This window comes from Arachis hypogaea, chromosome 16 (assembly GCF_003086295.3).
Source record: "Arachis hypogaea cultivar Tifrunner chromosome 16, arahy.Tifrunner.gnm2.J5K5, whole genome shotgun sequence".
Classification (NCBI taxonomy): domain Eukaryota; kingdom Viridiplantae; phylum Streptophyta; class Magnoliopsida; order Fabales; family Fabaceae; genus Arachis; species Arachis hypogaea.
The window spans coordinates 115765118-115779278 of record NC_092051.1 but is presented as its reverse complement, the minus strand read 5'-3'; the positions used below and the strand labels follow the sequence as shown (position 1 = coordinate 115779278).

At 39.2% G+C, this 14161-nt stretch overlaps 1 non-coding gene across 1 annotated transcript; it reads right to left on the bottom strand.

Moving 5' to 3' along the window:
* Window positions 1-1202: 1202 nt before the first annotated feature.
* On the bottom strand, window positions 1203-1310 carry LOC112761760 (small nucleolar RNA R71). Its single transcript, XR_003182138.1, has one exon. It is a non-coding gene; the product is annotated as a small nucleolar RNA R71 (small nucleolar RNA).
* Window positions 1311-14161: the final 12851 nt, after the last annotated feature.

The window sequence follows — 14161 nt, the reverse complement described above, 5'->3', positions numbered from 1 at the left end:
AATTTCAAGTTTGTTACTTACTTGTTAAGAAAGATTCAAACTTTAAGTTCTAGAATCATATTTTGTGATTTCTTGTGAATCAAGTCATTAATTGTGATTTTAAAAATTAAATCTTTTTCAAAACTAGTTTCAATCATATCTTTTCAAAAATATCTTCTTATCTTATCTTTTTCAAAAATTGATTTTAAAATATCCTTTCTAACTTCCTATCTTCTTATCTTTTCAAAATTGATTTTCAAATTTGTTTCAACTAACTAACTAACTTTTTGTTTGTTTCTTATCTTTTTCAAAACTACCTAACTAACTCTCTCTCTCTCTATTTTTCGAAAATATCTTCCCTCTTTTTCAAAAATTTCTTCTTAATTAACTAATTATTTTAATTTTTTTATTTTAATTTTCGAAAATTACTAACCTTTTTCAAAAACTATTTTCGAAAATCACTAACTCTTTTTCAAAAATTATTTTCGAAAATCCTCTCTCTCTCATCTCATTCTATTTATTTATTCATCTACCAACACTTCATCTCACATCTTTGCTCTCCTCACCCTTGTGTTTCTTTCTTTACATTACATTCTTTTCTTCTTCCTTTCTTCTACTCACACAGGGACCTCTATACCTGGGTAAAAAGGATCCCTACTATTATTATTTTTCTGTTCCCTCTTTTTCATATGAGCAGGAGCAAGGACAAAAACATTCTTGTTGAAACAGATCAAGAACCTGAAAGGACTCTGAAGAGGAAACTAAGAGAAGCTAAATTACAACAATCCAGCAAGCACCTGTTAGAAATTTTCGAACAAGAAGAGGAGATGGCAGCCGAAAATAATAATAATGCAAGGAGGATGCTTGGTGACTTTACTGCACCTAATTCCAATTTACATGGAAGAAGCATCTCCATTCCTGCCATTGGAGCAAACAATTTTGAGGTGAAACCTCAATTAGTTTCTCTGATGCAGCAGAACTGCAAGTTTCATGGACTTCCATCTGAAGATCCTTTTCAGTTCTTAACTGAATTCTTGCAGATATGTGATACTGTTAAGACTAATGGAGTAGATCATGAAGTCTACAGGATCATGCTTTTCCCTTTTGCTGTAAGAGACAGAGCTAGAGTATGGTTGGACTCTCAACCTAAGGATAGCCTGAACTCTTGGGATAAGCTGGTCAAGGCTTTCTTAGCCAAGTTCTTTCCTCCTCAAAAGCTGAGTAAGCTTAGAGTGGATGTTCAGACCTTCAGAAAGAAAGAAGGTGAATCCCTCTATGAAGCTTAGGAGAGATACAAAGGACTGACCAAAAAGTGTCCTTCTGACATGCTTTCAGAATGGACCATCCTGGATATATTCTATGATGGTTTGTCTGAATTAGCTAAGATGTCATTGGATACTTCTGCAGGTGGATCCATTCACCTAAAGAAAACGCCTGCAGAAGCTCAAGAACTCATTGACATGGTTGCTAATAACCAGTTCATGTACACTTCTGAGAGGAATCCTGTGAGTAATGGGACGCCTCAGAAGAAGGGAGTTCTTGAAATTGATACTCTGAATGCCATATTAGCTCAGAATAAAATATTGACTCAACAAGTCAATATGATTTCTCAGAGTCTGACTGGAATGCAAGCTGCATCCAACAGTACTCAAGAGGCATCTTCTGAAGAAGAAGCTTATGATCCTGAGAACCCTGCAATAGCAGAGGTAAATTACATGGGTGAACCATATGGAAACACCTATAATCCCTCATGGAGAAATCACCCAAATCTCTCATGGAAGGATCAAAAGCCTCAACAAGGCTTTAATAATGGTGGAAGAAATAGGTTTAACAATAGTAAACCTTTTCCATCATCCACTCAGCAACAGACAGAGAACTCTGAACAAAATACCTCTAATTTAGCAAACTTAGTCTCTGATCTATCTAAGGCCACTGTGAGTTTCATGAATGAAACAAGGTCCTCCATTAGAAATTTGGAAGCACAAGTGGGCCAGCTGAGTAAAAGAGTCACTGAAATCCCTCCTAGTACTCTTCCAAGCAATACAGAAGAAAATCCAAAAGGAGAGTGCAAGGCCATTGAAATGACCATCATGGCCGAATCCAAGGAAGAAGGGGAGGACGTGAATCCCAAGGAGGAAGACCTCCTGGGACGTCCAATGATCAATAAGGAGTTTCTCTCTGAGGAACCAAAGGAATCTGAGACTCATCTAGAGACCATAGAGATTCCATTGAACCTCCTTATGCCATTCATGAGCTCTGATGAGTATTCCTCTTCTGAAGAGAATGAGGATGTTACTAAGGAGCAAGTTACCAAGTACCTTGGTGCAATCATGAAGCTGAATGCCAAATTATTTGGTATTGAGACTTGGGAAGATGAACCTCCCTTGTTCACCAATGAACTAAGTGATCTGGATCAAATGACATTGCCTCAGAAGAAACAGGATCCTGGAAAGTTCCTAATACCTTGTACCGTAGGCACCATGACCTTTGAGAAGGCTCTATGTGACCTTGGGTCAGGAATAAACCTCATGCCCCTCTCTGTAATGGAGAAACTGGGAATCTTTGAGGTGCAAGCTGCCAGAATCTCATTAGAGATGGCAGATAACTCAAGAAAAGAGGCTTATGGACAAGTAGAGGATGTGTTAGTAAAGGTTGAAGGCCTTTACATCCCTGCTGATTTCATAATCCTAGATACTGGGAAGGATGAGGATGAATCCATCATCCTTGGAAGACCCTTCCTAGCCACAGCAAGAGCTGTGATTGATGTTAACAGAGGTGAACTAGTCCTTCAATTGAATGAGGACTCCCTTGAGTTTAAAACTCAAGGTTATCCTTCTGTACACATGGAAAAGAGGCACAGTAAGCTTCTCTCAAAACAGAGTCAACCAGAGCCCCCACAGTCAAACTCTAAGTTTGGTGTTGGGAGGCCACAACCAAACTCTGAGTTTGGTGTTGAACTCCCATATCCAAACTCTAAGTTTGGTGTTGGGGAGTCTCAACAATGCTCTGAACATCTGTGAGGCTCCATGAGAGCCCACTGTCAAGCTATTGACATTAAAGAAGCGCTTGTTGGGAGGTAACCCAATTTTTATTTATCTAATTTTAATCTATTTTTATTGTTATTTCATGTTTTATTAGGTTCATGATCATGTGGAGTCACAAAATAAATATAAAAATTGAAAACAGAATCAAAAATAGCAGAAGAAAAATCACACCCTGGAGGAGGATCTCACTGGCGTTTAAATGCTAGTAAGGAGCATCTGTCTGGCGTTCAACGCCAGAACAGAGCATGTTTCTGGCGTTGAACGCCAGAAACAAGCAGCATCCTGGTGTCCAGACGCCAGAAATGCACAGTGAAGAAGAGCTGGCGCTGAACGCCAGAAACAAGCATCTGGCTGGCGTTCAACACCAGAAATATGCTGCATCTGGGCGTTGAACGCCCAGAACAAGCATCAGTTCGGCGTTTAAACGCCAGAATTGCATGAAAAGGCATTTTACATGCCTAATTGGTGCAGGGATGAAATTCCTTGACACCTCAGGATTTGTGGACCTCATAGGATCATCTCAGCATCTGTGGACCCCACAGGATCCCCACCTACCACCACTCACTCTCTTCCCTCTTCTCAATGCTCATCCTCTCTTCCCAATAAACACTCTTCCCCAAAACCCTTCACCAATCACCTCAATCTCTCTTCCATATCACCACTTCACCACTCACATCCATCCACTCTTCCCCATAAACCTACCTCATAAACTCCACCTACCTTCAAAATTCAAAATCAATTTCCCACCCAAAACCCACCCTTATGGCCGAACCTTACCCCCCCTCCTTTCCCTATATAAAGCCCTCCATTCTTCTTCATTTTCACACAAAACAACCCTCTCTTCCCCTCCTTGGTCGAAACACATCTCTCTCTCCCTCTTCTCCATTTCTTCTTCTTCTTCATCTATTCTTTCTTCTCTTGCTCGAGGGCGAGCATAAATTCTAAGTTTGGTGTGGTAAAAGCATAAGCTTTTTGTTTTTCTATTACCATTGATGGCACCTAAGACCAAAGAATCCTCTAGAAAAGGGAAAGGGAAAACAAAAACTTCCACCTCCGAGTCATGGGAGATGGAAAGATTCATCTCCAAAGCTCATCAAGACCACTTCTATGATGTTGTGGCCAAGAAGAAGGTGATCCCCGAGGTCCCTTTCAAGCTCAAGAGAAATGAGTATCCGGAGATCCGACATGAAATCCAAAGAAGAGGTTGGGAAGTTCTAACAAAACCCATCCAACAAGTCGGCATCTTAATGGTTCAAGAATTCTATGCCAATGCATGGATCACTAGGAACCATGATCAAAGTAAGAACCCGAACCCAAAGAATTATCTCACCATGGTTCGGGGAAAATACTTAGATTTTAGTCTGGAAAACGTGAGGTTGGCGTTTAACTTGCCCATGATGCAAGGAGATGCACGCCCCTACACTAGAAGGGTCAACTTTAATCAAAGGTTGGACCAAGTCCTCATGGACATATGTGTGGAAGGAGATCAATGGAAGATTGACTCCAAAGGAAAGCCGGTTCAACTAAGAAGACTGGACCTCAAGCCTGTGGCTAGAGGATGGTTAGAGTTCATCCAACGCTCCATCATCCCCACTAGCAACCGATCTGAAGTTACTGTGGATCGGGCCATCATGATTCATAGCATCATGATTGGAGAGGAAGTAGAAGTTCATGAAGTCATCTCCCTTGAACTCTACAAAATAGCCGAAAAGCCCTCTCCTGGGGCAAGGCTAGCTTTTCCTCATCTTATTTGCCATCTATGTTACTCAGCTGGAGCTTTCATAGAAGGAGATATTCCCATTGAGCAAGAGAAGCCCATCACCAAGAAAAGGATGGAGCAAGCAAGAGAGCCCATTCATAGATCTCAAGAGACGCATGAAGCTCATCACCATGAGATTCCGGAGATGCCTCAAATGCATTTTCCTCCACAAAACTATTGGGAGCAAATCAACACCTCCCTAGGAGAATTAAGTTCCAACATGGGACAATTAAGGGTGGAACATCAAGAGCACTCCATCATCCTTCATGAAATTAGAGAAGATCAAAAAGTAATGAGGGAGGAGCAACAAAGACAAGGAAGAGACATAGAAGAGCTCAAGGACATCATTGGTTCCTCAAGAAGGAAACGCCACCATCACTAAGGTGGACTCATTCCTTGTTCTTACATTCTCTGTTTTTCGTTTTCTTTATGATTAAGTGCTTATCCATGTTTGTGTCTTATTACATGATCATTAGTAGTTAGTAACTATGTCTTAAAGTTATGAATGTCCTATGAATCCATCACCTCTCTTAAATGAAAAATGTTTTAATTCAAAAGAACAAGAAGTACATGAGTTTCGAATTTATCCTTGAACTTAGTTTAATTATGTTGATGTGGTGACAATGCTTCTTGTTTTCTAAATGAATGCTTGAACAGTGCATATGTCTTTTGAAGTTGTTGTTTAAGTATGTTAAATATGTTGGCTCTTGAAAGAATGATGACAAGGAGACATGTTATTTGATAATCTAAAAAATCATAAAAATGATTCTTGAAGCAAGAAAAAGCAGCAAAGAACAAAGCTTGCAGAAAAAAAAAAGAGAAAGAAAAAAAATTAGTGAAAAAAAATAGAAAAAAAAAGAGAAGCAAGCAGAAAAAGCCAAAGCTCTTAAAACCAAGAGGCAAGAGCAAAAAGCCAATAACCCTTAAAACCAAAAGGAAAAGGTAAATAAAAAGGATCCCAAGGCTTTGAGCATCAGTGGATAGGAGGGCCTAAAGGAATAAAATCCTGGCCTAAGCGGCTAAACCAAGCTGTCCCTAACCATGTGCTTGTGGCGTGAAGGTGTCAAGTGAAAACTTGAGACTGAGCGGTTAAAGTCAAGGTCCAAAGCAAAAACAGAGTGTGCTTAAGAACCCTGGACACCTCTAATTGGGGACTTTAGCAAAGCTGAGTCACAATCTGAAAAGGTTCACCCAGTTATGTGTCTGTGGCATTTATGTATCCGGTGGTAATACTGGAAAACAAAGTGCTTGGGGCCACGGCCAAGACTCATAAAATAGCTGTGTTCAAGAATCATCATACTGAACTAGGAGAATCAATAACACTACCTGAACTCTGAGTTCCTATAGATGCCAATCATTCTGAACCTCAATGGATAAAATGAGATGCCAAAACTATTCAAGAGGCAAAAAGCTACAAGTCCCGCTCATCTGATTGGAGCTATGTTTCATTGATATTTTGGAATTTATAGTATATTCTCTTCTTTTTATCCTATTTGATTTTCAGTTGCTTGGGGATAAGCAACAATTTAAGTTTGGTGTTGTGATGACCGGATAATTTATACGCTTTTTGGCATTTTTTTAGTATGTTTTTAGTAGAATCTAGTTACTTTTAGGGATGTTTTCATTAGTTTTTATGTTAAATTCACATTTCTGGACTTTACTATGAGTTTGTGTGTTTTTCTGTGATTTCAGGTATTTTCTGGCTGAAATTGAGGGATTTGAGCAAAAATCAGATTCAGAGGTAGAAGAAGGACTGCTGATGCTGTTGGATTCTGACCTCGCTGCACTCAAAGTGGATTTTCTGAAGCTACAGAACTTAAAATGGCGCGCTTCTAATTGCTTTGGAAAGTAGACATACAGGGCTTTCCAGCAATGTATAATAGTCCATACTTTGACCGAGTTTAGATGACGTAAAAGGGCGATGAACGCCAGTTCTACGCTGCTGTCTGGAGTTAAACGCCAGAAACACGTCACAAACCAGAGTTGAACGCCAGAAATACGTTACAACCTGGCGTTCAACTCCAGAAAGAGCCTCTGCACGTGTAACATTCAAGCTCAGCCCAAGCACACACCAAGTGGGCCCCGAAAGTGGATTTATGCATCAATTACTTACTTCTGTAAACCCTAGTAACTAGTTTAGTATAAATAGGACTTTTTACTATTATATTTGACATCCTGGATTGTATTTTTAATCCTGTGATCACGTTTTGGGGGCTGGCCTCTCGGCCATGCCTGGACCTTTCACTTATGTATTTTCAACGGTAGAGTTTCTACACTCCATAGATTAAGGTGTGGAGCTCTGCTGTTCCTCATGAATTAATGCAAAGTACTACTGTTTTTCTTTTCAATTCAACTTATTCCGCTTCTAAGATATTCATTCGCACTTCAACATGAATGTGATGAACGTGACAATCATCATCATTCCCTATGAACGCGTGCCTGACAACCACTTCCGTTCTACCTTCGATTCAATGATTATCTCTTGGATCTCTTAATCAGAATCTTTGTGGTGTAAGCTAGATTGATAGCGGCATTGATGAGAATCCGGAAAGTCTAAACCTTGTCTGTGGTATTCCGAGTAGGATTCTGGGATTGAATGACTGTGACAAACTTCAAACTCGCGAGTGTTGGGCGTAGTGACAGACGCAAAAGGAGGGTGAATCCTATTCCAGTATGATCGAGAACCTCAGATGATTAGTCGTGCCGTGACAGAGCATTTGGACCATTTTCACAAGAGGATGGGATGTAGCCATTAACGACGGTGATGCCTCCAGATGATTAGCCATGCAGTGACAGCGCATCGGACCATTTTCCAAAGAGGATAAGAAGTAGCCATTGACAACGGTGATGCCCTTACATAAAGCCAGCCATGGAAAGGAGTAGGATTGATTGGATGAAGACAGCAGGAAAGCAGAGGTTCAGAGGAACCAAAGCATCTCTATACGCTTATCTGAAATTCTCACCAATGATTTACATAAGTATTTCTATCTTTATTTTCTATTTATTTATTATTATTATTCGAAAATATTATAACCTTTTAATATCTGCCTGACTGAGATTTACAAGATGACCATAGCTTGCTTCATACCAACAATCTCCGTGGGATCGACCCTTACTCATGTAAGCTTTATTACTTGGACGACCCAGTGCACTTGCTGGTTAGTTGTATCGAAGTTGTGAATGAAAAACAATCTATTAAGATGTGCGTACAGAGTTTTTGGCTCCGTTGCCTGAGATCACAATTTCGTGCACCAGGCATATACCAGCCTGGCCTCCTCTCATTCAAATGAAAATATCTTGAGCTACCCAACTTCAAATGATATGATTTCAGTGCCATTAGAAAGTAGACATCCAGGGGTTTCCAACCATATATAAAACATTATGATGGACACTGGAATTGAGGAAGATATTGACCCTGAAAACACAAGGAACAAAACACATCCCTGCAGCGTTACCAGCCTGACCTCTTCATCTTCAAAGGAACATAACTTGAGTTGTAGAAGTCCAAATGATGTAATGTTAGAAGCGTTGGAAAGCTGGCATAAAGAGCTTTCTAACGATATATAACACTAAATGGTGGACATTAAATATGGAGGTGAAAAAAGCCATTATTTTAGCGTTGCAAAACCTGGGCGTGGCACACCAGCTCTATATTCATAATGGGCGTGGCACGCCAGTTCTAATGACCAGAGAGGAAGATTTTATGCATCATTGAAGGCGTGGCACGCTAAAGAGTGGGCGTGGCATGCCAGTTTCACAACACAAAGGGCGTGGCACTTCAGAAGTGGGCGTGGCATGCTGGGGTACTTGATAAACTGACCTTTTCACCTTCAACTGGGCATAACTTAAGCGACATAGGTTTAAATGAGTTGATTTTAAAAAAGTTAGAAAGCTTACATTCAGGACTTTCTAACAATATATAATACTTTATAGTGGACATTCAATATGAGCCCCAAACAACTCCATCTATTCAACGTGCAAAGTGGGTCATACTCCATCTATTGGGCGTGGCACTTGAAACCACACGCCAATTCTCCCTGCAGCCTCCAACCTTCAACCAGGCCCACTCCAACTCTCATTCAAGCCACACTTATCAATCAATCAAGGCCACAAGAAGCATCTAGAATAGTTTATTTTTATTTCATTGTAATTTGCTTTTAATTTTATTTAAGTTTGTAATTTAGGAGAGCCTATATAAAGGCCTTAGTTTCATAGAATTAGTCATGCTGGATTGGGGGAACGTCTTAGGACCCTCTTTGTTCACCATCAATTTCTTCTCTTTTTTTTCTTACTTTGTAAATAATTTAGTTATGAATTACTAACTCTTTCCATTAGGAAAGAGAGCTCTATTGCTATTTGATGGATTGATTGTTTTTATTCTTCTTCTTTTATTCATCTCTCTTGATTTACAAGAAAGAATTTTATTTTTCATTCTAGCATTCAATTATCTTGGAAAAGAGATTGAATGCAATTGGGTTTTATGGGAATCTTGGAAGAGAAAACATAAAACCATGCTTGAAATTCTTTCTCACACTTGAATAGATTTGGGTTTTGGAAGGGATATGGTGACATAAAATCTCTCCATTACTTGGGTTTAGAAAAGTGTGTGGTATAATCAAGGACCATTCTTCATCTCTTCTCATGAGCAATTAGACCAAGGAATTGGCTATTGATCAAGATTTGAGAGATTGAGTCACCAAGGAATTGGGGCTTAATCAATCATGATTGCCAAGAGGTCAATGAGTTGCATGTTTGAAGATGAGATTAAATCAATTAATCTGGAGAATGCAATATCTCTTGATCCCAATGCTTATTTTATCTTTCTTTCTTTTATTTACTTTATGGTCATTTATATTTTCTGCACTTTACATTTCCAGCACTTTACTTTCTTGTACTTTACTTTCCTTGCCATTTACCTTATTGCACTTTATTGCTTTCCTTTACTTTCATGCAATTTACAATTCTATTTGCTTATCACTCCAATCTGAATAGTCTAACTAAGATAATCAATTAACTATTGTTTGCTTTAATCTGTTAATCTCTGTAGGATTCGACCCCACTCCTAGTGGGTTATTACTTGACGATATTTGGTGCGCTTGCCAAAGAACGGATTCATTTTATATAGGGAGTGAATTCCGGTCGATCAAGTTTTATGGCACCGTTGCCGAGGATTAATTGTGATTAACAAACTACTGGTTGGTTGATTACCTAGATTAGACACTTTCTTTCTTTCTTTTTGTTTTTGTCATTTAATTTTTTTAAATTTCTCTCACTAGTAAGGTGTTTGTGTTATTGCCTCACTAAGAATCCCTCATCTGTGACAATGGGGATTCCAATTTTCTTTTGTGATTATTGTTTGAGACAGAGTATTTTGCAAGTAAGAATGGAGTCTACCTCACATTTTGATCAATCATGTCATATGGGATATTGCCCACCACCACAAAATGATTCAAGTCATTATCCTAATGGTGGCTGGAAATATCACCAAGGAATGATAAATTATGAGCAATCCACCCAATTGGGATATGCTCCAGGGCCACAAAATGATCAATCAAATTTTCTTGGGACACTTCCCACCACCACAGAATGACTCACGTTATTATGCTCATGGTGGGTGGGAGTATCAAGAACATAAAATGAGATACTTTCCAGAGCCACAAATTGGTCCATATTTTGATTACTACTCAACTTGTGGCTAGGGAAGGGAATTTAATGATGTATATCCCATTCATCAAGAACCATCACCCCGTAATTGTCCAACCTATGCACCTCCACAAACTCATCAAAATCCTTCTCTGGCATTTGTATTAGAACAACTTTCCCAGACCCAAGCCTCAATTGGCTATCTCATTGAGTCCTTAAGGAAAAAGAACAGAGAAAGTATTATAGATATGGAAATCTCAAGGAGAAATCAAGAAGAGCACGTGAGACAAAGGGCACAACAATTTGTTGATGAACCAACCAATGTCTTCCCTTGGCCAGGGGAAGAATATCATGTCATCAGCTCAAGGAGTGGAGAAGTGCTTAATGAGGGGGAAAATGAGGAATTGGTAGAGCAAGAAGAAGAGATCTTTGTACCAAGTGAGCCACCATTCCAAGAAGTTCTTGATAAAGAGGATACTCCAACCATCTCACAACACCCAAGTTCTGAAATCAAAGAAGTGAAGGCAACTAACAAAAGTACTGAAAAAAGGATTGTGACCAAGAAACAATTGCCTATAACCATGAAAAAGAGAAGGTCAACTGCAAACAATCCAACCCCTGCCCCAACACGCAAAGCAAATCAAGCAAATACCAAAAGAAAGCTTGTTGGGAAGAGGCCAAAACAGGGGACATCAACTTACTCTTCTTTTTCTTTGAGGTCATTCCTCTTAATAAACTGGAAGAAGAGGAAGAAAGTTGAGAACAACATGTCAAGCTGATGATATTAAAAGAGCGCTTGTTGGGAGGCAACCTAACCATAAGTAACATTTCCTTTCTTTGGCTTTGTTTATTTTCAATAAGTTAGCATATGATTGCATTCTAAGTTTGGTGTTGCCACTTATTTTTCATGCCATGTACCATGCACACCACTTATTAATGCAATCACATTGCCTCTGTTTCTTTCTTGTGCCTTTATTGTGATTCTTAATTTTGCTTGCCTAAAACACAGGTACTACTAACATTTCATTGTTTAAGACATTCATGACCCATCATGAATCCCATCACCACTATTTTATTTGTTGCTTGAGGACAAGCAATCATTCTAAGTTTGGTGTGGGAAGGGAAAGAATAGGAGGAAAAGGACAACAACAATGAAGATGAACTACAAGGTGGTAACGTTCCTTTTTCCTCTTACTTATTTCTAGCACTTTAAATTGCATGATTGTCTTCTATTTTCTCTGTATGCATGTGTGCTGTGAATAAGCATAGCTTGATTGTTGATTTGTAACATGTTACTATAATACCATGACTACCATCTTGAATTTTGTGAGTTTAAAGTAATTTAGTTTCATGATCATAAACAAACAAGGTAATTAAAGAAGAAGTGAGCATGAGCTTATAAGTATTGGGAAGCTAGCATGATTCTTGTTGCTCAATTGCATTTGAATTTATTTAATTGAAGTTTTCATCTAGGATATTTTATGATTTTTTTTTTTTTTGAAATCATGAAAACCTTGAAGAAGCAAATGCAAGTAAGGCAAGAAAAAGAAAAGGGAAAGAATGAGAAACCTGAAGGCTCTGAGTACCAATGACAATTCATTTGTTAAGTACTTGTGGTGTTTATGTATCAAGCAAAAAGCTTGAAAACAAAACACTTAGAGTCAAGGCTAGGCTCAAGTGCAAAATCACTCCCTCAAAGCTCAAGGCTCTGAGCATCAATGATTAGAGAGTAAAGAAAAGACACAAATGAACTTAAAGAGTCCTCTAATTAAATGCTTGTGGTGCTTATGTATCAAGTGGTAATACTTGAAAATAAAGCATTTAGAGTCGTAGCTTTCAATGCATGGTGCAAAGCACCCAAGAAGCTAAGATAAGAAAAGAATTAAAAGCTTGCTTCAAGGAAGGAACATAAAGAAAAAGATTTCATAAAATGAGCAAAATAGAAGCATCAATCATTTGAATCTCTTTTATGATTGTAGCATGCATAAGAAACTAGCCAACCATAAACATAAAAATTGCTACTCTTCTCACCTTGGTTTGTCAAACTTTATTGCATGATTCTTTATTTGCTTGAGGACAAGCAAAGTTTAAGTTTGGTGTTGTGATGACTTGCATAATCTACCTCTTTTTCTTATCTAAAAGGACCATAAAAAGAGCATAATCTCATTGAATCAATGCAATTCCATGAACCAAATGATAAATATTATGGTACATTACTTTGAAATGGGTTTGTGTTGAATTTCGGGTGAAAAGAGCAACAAAAAGGGAAGGAAACAACAAATAAGGCTGGGTCTGCCACTTGAACTTATGGGCGTGGCACGCCAAGCTTTTGAAGCCAATTCTCATCAATGAGCGTGCCACTTGGTGCTCTGGGCGTGGTACACCAAGCCAACATTCCAGCAAGAGAGATTGAAGAGTTCAACATGGGCGTGCCACTTGATGTCGAAGGCGTGGCACGTCAACCTTAATTGTGACTTGGGCGTGCCACATGGGTTCTAGGCGTGGCACACCAAGCTTGAAAGAATGCAGTTCCAACATGGGCGTGCCACTTGGTGCTATGGGCGTGGCACGCCAAGTTTGTGAAGCCAAGATCTCAAAGAGCTCATGCCACTTGGTGTTTTGGGCGTGGTACACCAGGCTTAAGTTTCAGAGGAGTGATTTTGATCCCACTATAGGCGTGGCATGCCAAGCATTGGGCGTGGCATGCCGGGGCATATTCCAGCTTGACCTTCTCTTATTCAAATGAAAATATCTTGATCTACCCAACTCCAAATGAAGTGATTCTAGTGCCATTAGAAAGTAGACATCTAGGCTTTCCAACCATATATAACACTTTATGATGAACACTGGAATTGAGGAATATATTGACCCCAAAAACACAAGAAGCAAAATACATCCCTGCAGAGTTACCAGCCTGACCTTTTCATCTTCAAAGGAACATAACTTGAGTTGTAGAGATCCAAATGATGTGATGTTAAAGGCGTTGGAAAGCTAACATCAAGAGATTTCCAAAAATATATAACACTTTATGGTGGACATTAAACATGAAGGTGAAAATGCTATTACTTCAGCGTTGCAAAACCTGGGCGTGGCACGCCAGCTCGAAGGTGTGGCACGCCAGCTCTATTTTCATAATGGGCATGGCACGCCAGGTTCTAGGCATGGCACGCTAGTTCTAATGGCTAGAGAGGAAGATTTTATGTATCATTGAAGGCATGGCACGCCAAAGAGTGGGCGTGGTACGCCAGTTTCACAACACAAAGGGCACGACACTTTAGAAGTGGGCATGGGACGCCGGGGTACTTGACAGACTGACCTCTTCACCTTCAACTGGACATAACTTGAGCTACAAAGATCTAAATGAGTTGATTTTAAAAAATTTAGAAATCTGACATCCAAGGCTTTCTAACAATATATAATACTTCATAGTGGATATTCAATTTGAGGCCCAAACAACTCCATCTATTCAGCGTGCAAAGTGGGTCATACTCCATCTATTGGGTGTAGCACTTGAAACCACACGCCGATTCTCCCTGCAGCCTCCAACCTTCAACCAGGCCCACTCCAACTCTCATTCAAGCCACACTTATCAATCAATCAAGGCCACAAGAAGCATCTAGAATAGTTTATTTTTATTTTATTGTAATTTGCTTTTAATTTTATTTAAGTTTGTAATTTAGGAGAGCCTATATAAAGGCCTTAGTTTCATAGAATTAGTCATCCTGGATTGGGGGGA